This window comes from Macaca mulatta, chromosome 3, assembly GCF_049350105.2.
Source record: "Macaca mulatta isolate MMU2019108-1 chromosome 3, T2T-MMU8v2.0, whole genome shotgun sequence".
Classification (NCBI taxonomy): domain Eukaryota; kingdom Metazoa; phylum Chordata; class Mammalia; order Primates; family Cercopithecidae; genus Macaca; species Macaca mulatta.
The window spans coordinates 169,290,414-169,306,299 of NC_133408.1; the positions used below are offsets into that span (position 1 = coordinate 169,290,414).

At 38.7% G+C, this 15,886-nt stretch overlaps 1 protein-coding gene across 26 annotated transcripts in view; it reads left to right on the forward strand.

The window, feature by feature from the left end:
* The window catches only part of NRF1 (nuclear respiratory factor 1), a 148,948-nt gene that overhangs the window by 16,706 nt on the left and 116,356 nt on the right, over nt 1-15,886 (forward strand). For 2 of the 26 annotated variants that reach the window (XM_028846291.2, XM_077997315.1), the window contains exon 2: nt 1,847-1,937. The exons of 23 other annotated variants lie outside the window; for them this stretch is intronic. The gene's annotated coding sequence lies outside the window, so the exon portion shown is untranslated. Of the gene's footprint in view, nt 1-1,836; nt 1,938-15,886 lie in introns of those variants that run through there. One more of the 26 variants, XM_015134909.3, reaches the window with a different exon arrangement.

Consider the following 15,886-nt stretch of genomic DNA (forward strand, 5'->3'; position numbering starts at 1 on the left):
ACAGTTTAGTGAGAAACATGATATTTTACAGTTTTTGCAAATCTCTTTAATGTCTGGCTTAAGAGAAGACAGCTGAAGTCTCATCTGCTTTTGCACTCAGTCTGCTGTAGTATGTTCCTTTGGTTAAAGTATAAAAAGATCTGATCTCATACCAAATATGTGGTTGGAAGAGTATTTTAAGAGCCTTTTCAGATAATTGTGGATATTCTTTGATGTATTAAAACTCAGCAGTGGTAGTTTCTTAAAGATGAGTTGCAATATGAAATCTGAAATAACTGTACTCTTATATTAAAACCTATTTGTTTATCATGCTCTATGAATGGATCTTTTTTTTTTTTTTTTTTTTTGAGACGTAGTCTCGCTCTGTCGCCCAGGCTGGAGTGCAGTGGCGCGATCTTGGCTCACTGCAAGCTCCGCCTCCCGGGTTCACGCCATTCTCCTGCCTCAGCCTCCCCAGTAGCTGGGACTACAGGTGCCCGCCACCACGCCCGGCTAGTTTTTTTTTGTATTTTTTAGTAGAGACGGGGTTTCACCGTGTTAGCCAGGATGGTCTCGATCTCCTGACCCAGTGATCCGCCCATCTCGGCCTCCCAAAGTGCTGGAATTACAGGCGTGAGCCACCGCACCCGGCCTGTGAATGGATCTTTTAACTGATGCGTGATTTCATAATATCTATTGGTAATTTGGAAAATATTAATTCATCAAGTTTATGGAGATCTTTCAAATATTGATACAAAAATCACATTCTTTAACACCACCATCAATCTCATTAGAAAAGGCTTTTAAGTAATGGAAAACTATCAGGCTCACTGTAGCAGACACAAGTTTTCCAAAATTCTAATTATCACTTCAAATATCAAATTTCATCATTGGCAATAAATATTGTCAGTTGTTTCCCTTGAAGTGACAGACCCACTTTTAATTTTTGAGAAAATGTCTGTCAAATACCGAGGTCTGAAGAATAATATAGTTTGTCAGCCACTCTTTAAAGTAAAAATGGTATTCCTTGTGAAAAAAAAAAGCAGCTAATTCAGCTTGCAACATAAAACATGGCACACATGCTTTTTTTTTTTTTTTTTCCTGAGATGGAATCTTGCTCTTGTCACCCAGACCGGAGTACAGTGGCGCCATCTCAGCTCACTGCAATCTCTGCCTCCCGGGTTCAAGCGATTCTCAGCCTCAGCCTCCTGAGTAGCTGGGATTACAGGTGCCCGCCACCACGATGCCTACCTGAATTTTGTACTTTTAGTGAGACGGAGTTTCGCCATGTTGGCCAGGCTGGTCTCAAACTCCTGACCTCAGGTGATCCGCCCGCCTTGGTCTCCCAAAGTGCAGGGATAACAGGTTTGAGCCACTGCACCCGGCCCGCACACATGCTTTTTGGGACAGCCATTACACTTCTGAATGCGACAGAAGTGCTTTATGCATACTTTCCATTTGTTAGCGCAAAATGGTAAAAAGACGTAACTCTGGGGAGAAGAGTTAATAAAATTAATAATATTTACTCTCATCAAGCACATTCTTAAATAAAATGGACTGTTTTCTCCTTTTTACTGTGAGCATATGAAGGTGAAAGATATAATGGTTACTAGTACTAATAGTTTTGTGCTGTTACCTTAAATTGTGCTAAGTGTCAGTAGTTTGACCCCACCATTGCTTTTACATCGTAAGTGTAAATATAAAGGCATTGAAAAAGGGCAAATAGCATCTTAGTTATTATGAAAATAATTTTGACCTCATTGATCACTTAAGAGTCTCAAGGACCCCTAGGGTCCCGTGGTTTACTTTGAGAACTGCTGTTAAGCTATTTGAGGGTCGAACTAATCATCCTAATATCCCCTTTCAGTTCCTGGTCCAGAACTTTACACAGAAAAGGTGCTCAAAGGATATTTGTTTAATGAATGTGGTATGCTGACATTTAAACAGGACAAAACTTGGTGAGTAAAATTAATGTAGGCAGTCTCCCGTCCATCCAGGCAGCTTTTCCGTAGACGTTTGTGAGAATAGAGTGAACAAATGGAATGTGGATGATACACACTTGGTAAATGCAAATGATGAAATAAAAGAACAAAATATAAGGTGATAGTACTTACAGAAAGAGCTAACAGTCTGAGCCTTGCCTGGCTCCTATTAATGAGTCCTCTACTTTTTGTGTCTTTAAATTTGTAATGGTCTCTCAGAGAATCCTCAACTAGGATGGATCTGATCTGAAAAGCAAACATCCAATTTAAATTTCAATAGGTCTCTGCTTGTGCTTGATCTAGTAATGTCTTTTCAAAAGGGATTATAGAAGGTGAATGTTAAAACAAATCATTTTGATTTTCCATAGTGAGTTAAGAAATACATTTTGTTGTTCCTCTTCTGCTTTCTAAGTAATATGTTGGGCTTCTTTCTTGTTTTGTTGTTGTAAGACGTAGTCCGAGGAAACCTTTGTTTTCTATAAATCCTGATATTCTTTGGATTTGAAGAGGCGGTTTCCTGAATAAGAAAGAGTCTGTCTACACTGGGTAAATTGTCAGATTATTTTGTCCTCACAGAAGTTAAAATGTAAAATTGGGTGAGGGCATTGCTTTAAAACAGAGTATTTTTATTTATTCATTTAAAGAAAGTAGATTAATAAAAAGATTGATCAGTTCAAATACTTGGAATATTTAAACCAGTTTTATGTTAACCTAAAAAAATTATTTTGTAGACATTTTGAGCTTTGACCTCCTTTTTGTCCTAAATTGATTTTAAATCAATATCGAATGCTGAGGACCAATAAATGAAACACTCATGTGGTGTTTTGAGCAAAATTTTTTATATTATGAAAATATTATAACTTTGAAGTTGATACTTAAAATACTTGAGCCAAAGTTTCTGCCTTTATGTGGGACATTTTCATGAGGTTTTTTATATCAGTTTGCTTACTTGCTTTTCATAAAGTTGAGTGAGACTATAGCAAGAGACCCAGGGACATCTTAACATCCTTGAATATTTCTGAATCTTCCTAAGGAACTTGATTTAAATTTTTTTTTTTTTTTGAGACAGGGTCTCGTTTTGTTGCCCTGATGTGATCACTGCTCACGGTAGCCTTGACCTCCCTGGTTCAAGTAGTCCTTCCACCTGAGCCTCCCGAATAGCTGAGATCACAAGCGTGCACCACCCATGCCTGTCTTTTTAATTTTTTTGTAGAGATGGGGTCTCCCTGTGCTGCCCGGGCTGGTCTTGAATGCCTGGGCTCAAGCCATCCTCTCGCCTCAGCCTCCCAAGTAGCTGAGACTACTGGCATGCGCCACCATGCCCGACTAATTTTTTAAATTTTTTCTAGAGAGAAGGTCTCACTATGTTGCCCAGGCTGGTCTTAAACTCCTAGCTCAAGCAATTCTCCCACCTTGGCCTCCTAAAGTGTTAGGATTATAGGTGTGAGCCATGGAGGCTGACCGGGAACTTGTTTTTCAGGGAGAAGCCTATTCAGTGTTTCCTTGGACTTCCTCAGCCTGGTTTTACCATAGCATATCTTAAGATGATAAACTGAAGCCATCTGATAACCAGGAATGGTTAGAAATCATATTAAATCACCAACCTGGGAAATACCAGTCAGAAATTAACCCTATTTTTATAATATTCTTAAAAGACTGTTTAAAACTGACCAAAGTAAAAAATCTTATTTCAGGGTTATAAGTGTGTTAAAAAAAAAAAAAAAAGGCATATCCAAAATAATGTGTGTATTTAAGTTTACTGGACAGATTTAAATTTCAGTTCTGTGTGTAAGGCATAGATTGGAATGTTTGCTACACATATTTTTTGGAATACAGATTTCAGATTGCTGTTTGCTTATAAATATACATGACTGCTGACCTTCAGAACTGCTTTAAATTTCTCAAAAACTTTTCTCATTATATGCCAGCCTCAGTGGCTTGCGTCTGCAATCCCAGCTACTTGGAGGCTAAGGCAAGAGGACTGCTTGAGGCCAGTAGTTCGATACTAGCCTGGGCTATAACATAGCAAGACTGCATTGCTAAAAAAATGTTAAAAACTAGCTGAGCATGGGTGATGTGCACACAGTCCCAGCTACTTGTGAGGTTGAGGCTGAAGAATTGCTTGAGCCCAGGAGTTTGAGGCTACAGTGAGGTGTGATCATGCCACTGCACTCCAGCCTGGGTGACAGAGCAAGACCCTGTCTCTTAAAATAATTTTCTTATTATAATAGATATGTTTATCTCTGATTTACTCAGTACTGTAAAACCATTTAAGTAGTTTGAAGAGATTAGGGTTAAGTCCTACTATTTTTGGTATGACTCCAGTAGTTGCCACTTTAAACAATTTTTGAAATACTATAGGCATAAAAGACATAGGACAATATAATAAATTCTGTATACCTACTACCTAAAGTAATAAAAAGTTACTGTTGAAGCTAATTGGGCACCCCTTCCCCATCCTAGTCCCCTCCCTTCCCAGCTGTGACCATTATTCTCAATTTGATATTTATTCTCTCCCTGCATTTTTATAAACGTTTTCTGTATGTATTTGTATCCACTGGAAAAAAAATAACAATGTTTGGGTTGCAGGAAAAACTAAAAAGTGTAATATTGTTTTATATGTTTTTAAGCTTTGTATAAGAGGTTAAACTTTATTGGTACATGTAGTTATAGTTTACTTATTTTAGATGCTGTAGATATTTGATATAATGGAGTGTGAAAGTAATAAATGTTTTTTATAGGGAATTTTAGTAATAAAAGGAAGTATGAAGATGATAAAACATTTGTAGCCCACCTATCCAGAGATACTACAGTCAATATTTTGTTTTTTTCCTTTGCTTCTTCTCTTCCCACTTATGTATGTATTTTTTGGTACCCTTTAATATAAAAGGAACCCAGTTTTAAGGATTACATAAGATTGCAAAAAAGCTACATAAAGCCTGTAATCCCATTTTAATTGATTCTTAGTTGAAAACAGGGAAAGAAAATGAATGAGCATTATATATCAGACATACTTGGTAAATTTACTACCTATACCAGATATTGATAGTCTGTTTCTTAGTATGCAGACACTGTAGAAGTGGCATCTGGAAAGAGACTGTGTTACTGAACATGCTTTTAAATTTATATGAGATTTTTCTAGTAAACAGCTTTTCCAGATAGGTGATGCTTATCTCTTTAAATGTTAAGTACTGTTTTGGTTTTAACCATTTTTTTATGGGAAAAAAGAAAAATAAAAAGAAGCCTACAAGTATTTCTGTGCTCATTAAGCCAGAATACTGTGGTGTGCTTGTAATTTTATCTTTTCTTGGCAACTCAATGTCACTGTGGAAAGCACTGATTACTGAACTGTTTTGTGACTCCTTTTGTTCTAGGTGCCTTTGAATTCTTGTGCACTTTTTAGTTAGATCTTTATTAATATGCTATGCCACTGCAGGGAGGGAGCAGGAAAAGCATGATACACAATTTAAGACAAGTGCCACCATAGGCTACTGTTGGCAAACAAGAGCTCCACCAAACTATTGTTTAAAGTGAAGAAGCAGCAGTCTGAGGCATTTCTCTCAACGAGTGGCAGTAGGGGGAGACCTCCGCCAGCAACATGGAATCTTCATTGGATGCAGCTGACCCACTCTCCTGACTTCTCAGTCTTTTTCCACCACTGCTCACGCTTTACGTTCAGATGTATTCAGCACTAGATAATCATATTTATTAACTATAAGTGATGTGTGTGTGTATATACTTACAACTGTACTTTAAGAATAAATATATATAAACTATATGTAACAAATTTATAATATATAAACTATAAATCTGTGAAAGTATTCAGAATTATATAACAGCAGGCTGTGGTGATTTAGATTAGAGGAGCTCCTGACCATGCCTGGAATCCCTGTACCCCACTTTGACTGTGATTTTTTTAAGGGAATTTTTTTTTTTTTACTTGTGTATTTAAAAATATATATACTTTTTTTTTTTTAAGAGCACTTTTAGCTTTATAGAAAAATGGAGTGGAGAGTATGCAGAGTTACCATATCCTCTCCTGCCCATTTCCTTTATTAACATCTTGCTGTTGTGTGGTAGATCTGTTATAGTTGATGAACCAATATTAACAGAAGTCCATAGTTTACATTCAAACTCATTCTGTGTGTTTGTGCAGTCTGTGCAGTTTGACTAATATATAATCATACAGAATGGTTTCACTGCTCCAAAAGTCTCTTGGTGCTCCCGTCTTCCCTCCTTTCTCTAACCTCTGACAACTTTTTTTTAACTGTCTCCATAGTTTTGCCTTTTCCAAAAATGTCTTATGGTTGGAGTCATACAAATGTAGCCTTTTCAGATTGGCTTCTGTCACTAAGCAATATGTATTTAATGGCTTGATAACTTTTCATGGCTTGATAACCCATTTCTTTTTAATGCTGAATAATATTTCACTGTATGAATGTACCACAAGCTTATCATTCACATACTGAGTGACATCTTGGTTGTGTTCAAGTTTTAGCGATTGTGAATAAAGCTGCTGTGAATATTTATTTGTGTGCTGGTTTTTGTGTGGACCTAAGTTTCAGCATATTTGAGTAAATATCAAGGAGTGCAATTGTTGGATCCTATGGTAAGAGTATGTTTAGTTTTATAAGAAATTGCCAAACAGGTTTCCAAAGTGGCTGATGTATATATTTTTAGGTTGCTAATGTGTTTTTCAAAAACACCTTACTCAGATATATTAATGGAATGCTTGCCCTGTGATAGGATTACAAGCAATTGAGGTCTGTGGCGCTGATTGTCCCTACATAAATAATACCTGCTGGTTGTACTTTGCTTGTTCTTGTTTGCTTTCTCTTTTCTTTATCTATCTTTCTTTTTGCTTACGTTTTTACTCTCTTCATCTTGCTTTACCACTTCTGCTTTGTCCTCAGAAATCAGAGGACTACATTTGTTGGAATAGTGTACAAATTTAAAAGGCAAAGTAAAACAAGTCCAAGTCCTTTCTCAGGGTCTCTAGGGCTGTTGGGGATGGTTGAGATTGTAGCATTAAGTAAGGTATTGTTGGAGCATTAATTTGACTGTATAGAATATAATCTTCAGAGATGGGAAAAGGGAAACAATACGTTAATAAAACCTGCTTTCCTTTGTAATTTGTTAATTATAGGGCAGCTGTATAAAATGTTTTAAGACTATGATAGCAGAACAGTTTTGGTTTTTTCCCTACCTTTCTCTGGGAGAGCTCTTCAGCTTCTACTGTTACAGTTTTTGTTTGCTTGTTTATTTGTTTTTTAAGCACACCACCTTTGGGAGTGTTAACAGTTCTTTAAAGAGGACCGAGCCTTTGCTTAAGGCTAGCTTCATACTATTTGTGTATTTCTGTTTGTATGTACATTTGTACATACCCCCAACTGCAGCAGAATATCAATAGATTCTGTTCTTCCAGGAGAAGGGCAAGGACTGTATCCAGTCTTATCTGGGGTCTGTATCCAAATGACCTGAGACAGTCTTCCTAACAAACACTTTTGGACCCCAGGGTTCAGACTCTCCTGGGGTGGAATATTTTTTTGTTACCTTTCTTTCTGCCTGCTAGTTTGAGTCAGGATGCATACAAGGCCCACGTCTCCAGTGCCCCCAAGTGGTTGTCTAGGTTTTGCAAGAGGACATCTAGTGATGGGAGAACTCACTGCTTCTAGACACTCTTGTCTATACACCCCTGTTAGAAAAATGATCTGTTGACCAGAATTTTACCATAATTTCTTACCTCTTTTTTTTTTTTAATTAGGGTCACAGACTAAGTCTAATTGCTCTTCCTCATAATGGTCTTTTAATATTTTATGAGAGAGATTCCTGAAGTCCTTCTTTGCATTTAAACACTTCTTATTTTTCTAACTATTCATTAATTAAGCATTTTCATAGTTCCAGTGAAATACAACGGGGTTTTTCTCATACCTTTAAAAGTGGAGTGCCCAGGGCTAAGTACAGGAGTGGTCATTGTTCACATTGTGCATATGTTGCTTGTCATGTGATACTTTTTTTCCAGACTATTGTGAGCCAGTGTTTCTGAATCCTTATACTTTCTCTGTGATGATGACACAAGTCTGCATCATCCTGTTTTTCTTCAGTGGGTTTTTTTTTCCTTTTTTTTTTTTTTTTTTTTTTTTTTTAAACAGAGTTTCACTCTGTTGCCCAGGCTGGAGTACAGTGGTGTAATCTCGGCTCACTGCACCCTCCATCTCCCGGGTTCAAGTGATTCTTGTGTTTCAGCCTTTCAAATAGCTGGGATTACAGGTGTGTGCCACCACACCCGACTAATTTTTGTATTTTTGGTAGAGATGGCGGTCTCACCATGTTGGCCAGGCTAATCTCAAACTCCTGACCTCAGGTGATTTGCCTGCCTTGGCCTCCCAAAGTGCTGGGATGACAGGCATGAGCCACTGCACCTGGCCTTTCAATGGGTTTTTTTTAGAACAAAGTTTAGAATGATATGCTTATGCCTGTGAACATTTATCTTATTAGATTATGCTCATTAAGCCATTGGGGTCTTTGGGGAATTTGATCAATGTATCTTTTCTGTCTCTTTTCAGTTTCGAAAGCTATCCCTCTGCTGCTGTTTTTCTTCTACTTGTCTTTTCTCAATAGCTGATTCTAGTGTGTGTTATTTCGATGGATGCGTACGGCTAAACACAAACCTCAGACAATAGAAAAACGTATTCATTGCAAAGCTACCAGGGTGTGTGGAGTGCTTGAATCATATTGAACTTCAAGAACCATTATGTTTCTTTTTCTTTTTGACAGTTATTGGAGCCAATTTGTGTGTTTTCAGTTTCTCTTAAATTTTTAGTATGTATTTGAAAACCTTGCAGGCCCCAGTTACTGTGTCTATAATGCCTAGTAAGTAAAATGACTCACAGACCAGTCAATAAGACAGGGCTTAACTAGGAGAGTAATCCTTGGGCCTCAGTTTCCCAACTGTACAATGAAATACTTGGATTAATCACAGTGTTTCCACTTGTGCTCTAGAGTTCTGAGTGGTGAGGAGAATCAATGGCGTTAGCTGTCTGCATTCCCATCCCCTTCAATAGAAGAAATTCTACGGTTATCTTACATTTTGAGGTTCTGTACAGGATTCTGCTTAAAGAAAAAGCTCTGCTTTAAAAAAAAAAAAAGATTCATTGAAAACCCCTGCAAAAAAGCAAGCAAGGAAGAAAATGGCTCCCAGAGGATGTTGGGCAACTTGGAAAGTCCGTATGTGTCCTTGATTTCATGAGTTTGGAGGCCTCTGGTATTTCATTTGGTAAAAGGAGGAAGAGCTTATGCGGTTTGTCTTTTCTTTCTCAAACCTGGGCGTAACAATGGTTATAAAAGTAATCACATTCTTATTATTTTGAAGGGAGAAATAAATCTATAAAGCAGAAATAAAGTTTTTATAATCTGTAATTCTATTTTGCATAGATAAAAAGTATCCTTAATAGTTTTAGTATATCTTTCGAGATTATTTTGTTTGGCCACAACCATATTTATTTACACTTAAAAAAATGAGACCACACTCATTCTAGCAGATTTTATAACCTGTTGTTTTCAATTTCCATCGTTTTATGGATTTTTTTTGTGTCAGTACACACAAATCTATTTCATCCTTTAAGACAAGCTTGTCCAACCGCAGCCTACAAGCTGCATGCGGCCCAGGATGACTTTGAATGTGGCCCAACACAAATTCATAAACTTTCTTAAAACATTATGAGATTTTTTTGTGATTTTCTTTTTTGTTTTTTTTTTAAGCTTATCAGCTATCATTAGTGTTAGTGCATTTTATGTGTGGCCCAAGACAATTCTTCCAATGTGGCTCAGGGGAGCCAAAAGATTGGACACCTCTGCTTTAAGGCTTCTGTGATATTTCTCTGTACCAGGGGTTAATATTCCTTGTTGCACAGCACATGGAATCTATTCCAAAGTATGACCCTAGTTTTATTTGTACATTGCTACTGGCACACTTTTTTTTTTTTTTTTCCAATAGTTCACTTTTTGGGGATTGTGATATGTGTTATTTTTTTCTGGTTACTTCCTTTTCCTCTGGTTTGACTACAGATCAAGACCTGTGTTATCCCAGTCAAGCTACAGATACAGATTGCCCTTTTCTTTCAGACAATAGCTCTAATTTAATGTCCCCTTTCATAGTTACAAGTCTGTTCTTCAGAACAAAATCTTGGCAGCCAGAATTATACTTGACACTTTATTCCAGCATATTACTGCTGGTGAGAAAGGCGGTTGACTTGTTTTGACCCAAGTGAGCTTAGTTCTAAGAGACTAGGAAGGTGGATGATGAGCAGCTTTTGATGGTTTGACAGCCAGCTGCAGGACATCCATTGTGCCCAGGACCGAGTAGCTGCTGATAAATGTGGGTATGGTAAATTACATTTGATGGCCTCTTTTCCCCTTCTGTTTTTGAGAATTTTATCAAACATTACATTGAGAAAGTGCTTTTGAGAAAAATTTTTTATTCTTATAGGATAATTCTTCTCTAGCTTATACTTGTTCTAAATGGCAACATTGGTAGTAGTCATGGAAAAATTTTGGTGATGGGTTTTTTTAAACAGGAAATATAGTGTAAATGTTATTTAGGTAGTTTTGATTTCTTTAGGAACTTAGGTAGCATTTCTCCCCTCCTTCTATGAGTTTAGTGATATCTTTTATAGACTTAAATTCTAAAATGGAGATGTTATGCCTAGTTTTAGGTAAAGGCATTTTAGTTTTATGTTCAATTACTTTATACATTTTGTTTGTTTTAGTCTTGAAATATAATATGCTTTTTTACTTTAACATCCTTCTGTAGGATTCTAATGTGATTTTTTTTTTCCTTCTTACTACTGTGCCTGTAATTTTGATTATATGGCATCCTAAATTTAATTTTGTAAGTAATTCAAGATACAGTTAATCTCAATGAATTAACTCACAAAGTAAATATGGGAATTTTTTTTGAGACAGGGTCTCACTCTGTCCCCCAGGCTGCAGTGCAGTGACACAGCCTCTGCTCACTGCAACCTCGACCTCCAGGGCTTCAGTGATCCTCCCTCCTCAGCCTCCCAAGTAGCTGGGATTATAGGTGGGCACCACCACACCTGGCTAATTATTGTGTTTTTAGTAGAGATGGGGTTTCACCATTTTGGCCAGGCTGCTCTCAAACTCCTGACAATTTATGGGGATTTTGGTTATTTGATCTTGACTCTTCTCGAACTCCTGACCTCGTGATCCGCCCACCTCGGCCTCCCAAAGTGCTGGGATTACTTACATGCGTGAGCCACCACACCCGACCTGATCTTGACTCCTCTGTATACACTTGATTTCCAGTAATTGGCGTGGTTCCAGTTTTACAGTTTGTTGTTTCCTTCTTCCTAAGTTTATATAAATAATTATCTGTACAGATTTTCATACCTTTTAAAATTCAATTTAAAATAATTTTTATAAATTGATTTAATGCAAACATAAAAATGGTATGCCCAATTCTCCATTTTCCTTAAAAAGTCAGCCCCTTGTCCCCCCAACCCTTTTTTTTTTTTTTTTTTTGAGATGGAGTCTTGCTGGGTTGCCCAGGCTGCAGTGCAGTGGCATGATCTTGGAGCTCACTGCAACCTCCACCTCCTGGGTTCAAGCCATTCTCCTGCCTCAGCCTCCCGAGTAGCTGGGATTACAGGTGTGTGCCACCACACCCGGCTAATTTTTGTATTTTTAGTAGAGACGGGGTTTCACCCTGCTGGCCATGCTGGTCTCGAACTCCTGGCCTAGGTGATCCGCTTGCCTCAGCCTCCCAAAGTGCTGGAGTTACAGGCGTGAGCCACTGTGCCCTCCCACCCCCCTTTTTTAAAAAAAGTAATTTTTTTCTCTTTCCATCTACTGAAAATGGGAATGGATAGTTAGCTAAACAGGTTAATATAGGTGAGGAAGAACATAAAGTCAGTTGGACACTCTGGTGCTCACAGAAGACTGTAGCTTCACAAGACTACTTTGGCAACTTTATGAACTGCATTTTTTCCTGTGGCTGAGAATCATGCTGTCAGGCCTCTCAGTTTGCGGGAACCAGCTCTCAAAGTAGCTATTGTGTGTTATCTAAGGTAGTGATGGTGGGGTTGAGGGTGGAGGGAACAGATGTATTAGAGGGACCAGGATGGGTGGCCACAGGTATAGTTTGAAAAATCAATTTAACATACATATCATTTTATAATACAAATTCAAGGCTGGATGCTCTGGTTCATGCCTGTAATCCAAGTACTTTAGGAGGCCAAGGTAGGAGGATCGCATGAGCCCAGGAGTTTAAGATCAGCCTGGCAACATAGTGAGACCTGGTCCCTGCAAAAAAATTTTTTTAATTAGCTGGGCATGGTGGCTCACGTCTGTAGTCCCAGCTACTCGGGAGGCTGAGGCAGGAGGGTCCCAGGAGGTCAAGGCTGCAGTGAGCCATGATTGCACCACTGCACTCCAGCCTGGGTGACTGAGTGAGACCCTGCCTCTTAAAACCCTGGCCAGGCGCGGTGGCTCATGCCTGTAATCCTAGCACTTTGGGAGGCCGAGGTGGGTGGATCACCTGAGGTTGGGAGTTCGAGACCACCCTGGCCAACATGGTGAAACCCTGTCTCTACTAAAAATGCAAAATCAGCTGGGTGTGGTGATGCATCCCTGTAATCCCAGTTACTTGGGAAGCTGAGGCAGGAGAACCACTTGAACCCTAGAGGCGAAGGTTGCAGTGAGCCAAGGTCGCGCCACTGCACTCCAGCCTGGGCAACAGAGTGAGACTCTGTCTCAAAAAAAATAAAATGAAATAAAATAAAATAAAAGACAAAACCCAAATTCGCTGTACCCCCAGTAAAACCCAAATTTTGGCTTGAAGATTAATAATTAATAGCTTAATTATTAAGCTATTAATACATAATAGCTTACATTAGCAGTTAAGGAGCCCAAGCAAGTAATGACGGGAGACTGTGCTCGGGTACAAAGGGTGGGTCTCTGATGGAGCAGCTGGAACACTTGATTGAGAAGCAGGAGATAGGGGTTCAAGTTTTGGATTTGCCACCAATTAGAGATGTGACTTTGGGTAACTCACTGGGTCTTTCTTGGTCACAATTTGGAAAATGAGAACATCAAACTAGATAGTCTCCAAAGTCTTAAGCATTTTAGGTTTGCCTCTGGTTAAAGGAATGCTCTGTGGACAGCTGGATTTGACCAGTTATCAAGGTAAGATTATATCATTTGGGAAACCAAAGTAAACAGTTCCAGACTTTTCAGCCAATCTTTATCAGGGTGTTATTTGTACATCCTAACAAATCACAGAGCCATGGAGACCTTAGGATGAATAAACCATAAGCCTCCTGCCTCTTCCTTTTTCTTGACCATCCAGTCCTACTATGCAGAGACAGCCTTTAAAAACTATTTCACGGCCGGGTGCGGTGGCTCAAGCCTGTAATCCCAGCACTTTGGGAGGCCGAGGCGGGCGGATCACAAGGTCAGGAGATCGAGACCATCCTGGCTAACACGGTGAAACCCTGTCTCTACTAAAAACACAAAAAAAACTAGCCGGGCGAGGTGGCGGGCGCCTGTAGTCCCAGCTACTCGGGAGGCTGAGGCAGGAGAATGGCGTAAACCCAGGAGGCGGAGCTTGCAGTGAGCCGAGATCGCGCCACTGCACTCCAGCCTGGGGGACAGAGCAAGACTCCGTCTCAAAAAAAAAAAAAAAAAAACTATTTCACTATTTCTGTTTTTTGCTTCCCTTGTGGTTACTTCCATAAGGCTAAATAATACATTTAGACTTTTGTTCCTTGATTTATCAACTTTAGACATTATCTGTGAATTTTTTGATGTGAAAAATGAGAATTAACTCACTTTTTTACCCTGTCATTATTTTGTATTTATATTACTTTGAAAGTCATTTATTAATCATCTTTATAATTTTAAATGATAAACTTTAATTTTTTGATCCATCAACTTCCTGTAGGGCCTCTTAACTTGCCATTTTGGAAAATGGGATTATAAGTACCCCCTTCACGTTCCTCTTTTTATATTCTACCTTCTGACACCAGTACTCAACTTACATATTGTCTAGGTTATAAAAGGTTAATATTTTTATTCTGTCTTCCATTCACCACCAAGTATTGTGTGCTTTCCTTTACATTTAGATTGCTGTTTTTACTGCATTCGCTTTCTCTGCCTGCTATGAACATATGCAGAATCATAAGTGTATGATTACTCAAAATGTTTGTCTTTTAAAAGCTAAGAAAGTAATTTGGTATGTGCTTAAAGACTCAGCTTATTTTATTTATTTTTTTGAAATGGAGTCTCGCTTTGTCGCCCAGGCTGGAGTGCAGTGGCGTGATCTCGGCTCACTGCAACTTCCACCTCCCGGGTTCAAGCAATTCTCCTGCCTCAGCCTCCAGAGTAGCTGGGACTACAGGCGTATGCCCTGCGCCCGGCTCATTTTTTGTATTTTTAGTAGAGATAGGGTTTCACCATGTTAGCCAGGCTGGTCTCAATCTCCTGACCTCGTGATCCACCCGCCTGGGCCTCCCGAAGTGCTGGGATTACAGGCGTGAGCCACTGCGCCCCGCCTAGCTTATTTTATTTTTTGAGACAGAGCCTCATTCTGTCGCCTAGGCTGGAGTGCAGTGGCACAACCTCGGCTCACTGCAACCTCCGCCTCCCAGGTTCAAGCAATTCTCTTGCCTCAGCCTCCCTAGTAGCTGGGATTACAGGCACTCGCCACCATGCCAGCTAATTTTTTGTTTTTTTTTTTTAGTAGAGACGGGGTTTCACCCAGATAGCTAGGCTGGTCTCGAACTCCTGACCTCAAGTGATCCGCCCGCCTCAGCCTCTGAAAGTGCTGTGATTACAGATGTGAGCCCGGCCAAGACTCAGCTTATTAAGCCATTTATTTACTCATTTATTCAAGATATATTTATTGAATACTACAGTTATCATAACAGTGCTATTTATAATAGTGAAAAATTGGAAATAACCTAAATGACTTCAGAGGATTAGTAAACTAAACTACTTTATGTTCTTATAGAGAATGCTCTGTAGACGTTTAAAAAATGATACAAAAATGTTAATAACATGGAATATTTTAATTTATATTAAGTGAAAAAATATTTGTAATACAGTATATACAATATAGGCTCATTTTTGTTTAAAAACAATGAAACAAAACCAACCATATAAGAAGCTAGCAGGGAAAATGCTGGAAGCATATACATAAAATTGTTAACTTGGTAATGTGGCTATCTCAGGTTACAGTGATTTATGTTTATTTTTAATGCCCCTATATTTTCTCCATTACCCCCAAAGAACACAAGTCACGTCTAAAAGAATACATTGTTTTAAAACTTTTTTTTTTTTTTTTAAATGAGATAAGGTCTCAGTGTTTTCCAGGCTGGAGTACAGTGATGCAATCTCAAGTCACTGCAACTTCTGCCTCCTAGGCTCAATCCATCCTCCCACCTCAGCCTCCCATGTAGCTGGGCTACAGGCATGTACTACCACACGCAGCTGGTTTTTGTATTTTTAGTAGAGGTGGAGTTTCACCATTTCATCCAGGCTGAGAATACACTTTTTAAACTTAGAGATACAAAATTAGAATTGCCAGTCACATGTTTTCTTGGAATACACATGCTACAATAATGTGGGAGTACCCGATAAGAATTCAGTAAATATTTGTTGAATGAAGGAGAGAATGATTGAATAGCAGAGATTCCTAGGTCTGTGGTATTGGCACTTAAATACTTTCATAATTTAATCCAGAAACAAATCCTTAGTTCAGTTATTTCAGAAGAAAAATTATGAATTGAGCTGTCCTGCAGAAGCTAGGAAATAGCTTTAACTGGATGTTGGTTGTGCAGTGACAGATCCAGCAGAATTGAGCCCTCCACTGAAGCAGCCAGGCAACAATGCTGTTTCACAGTATG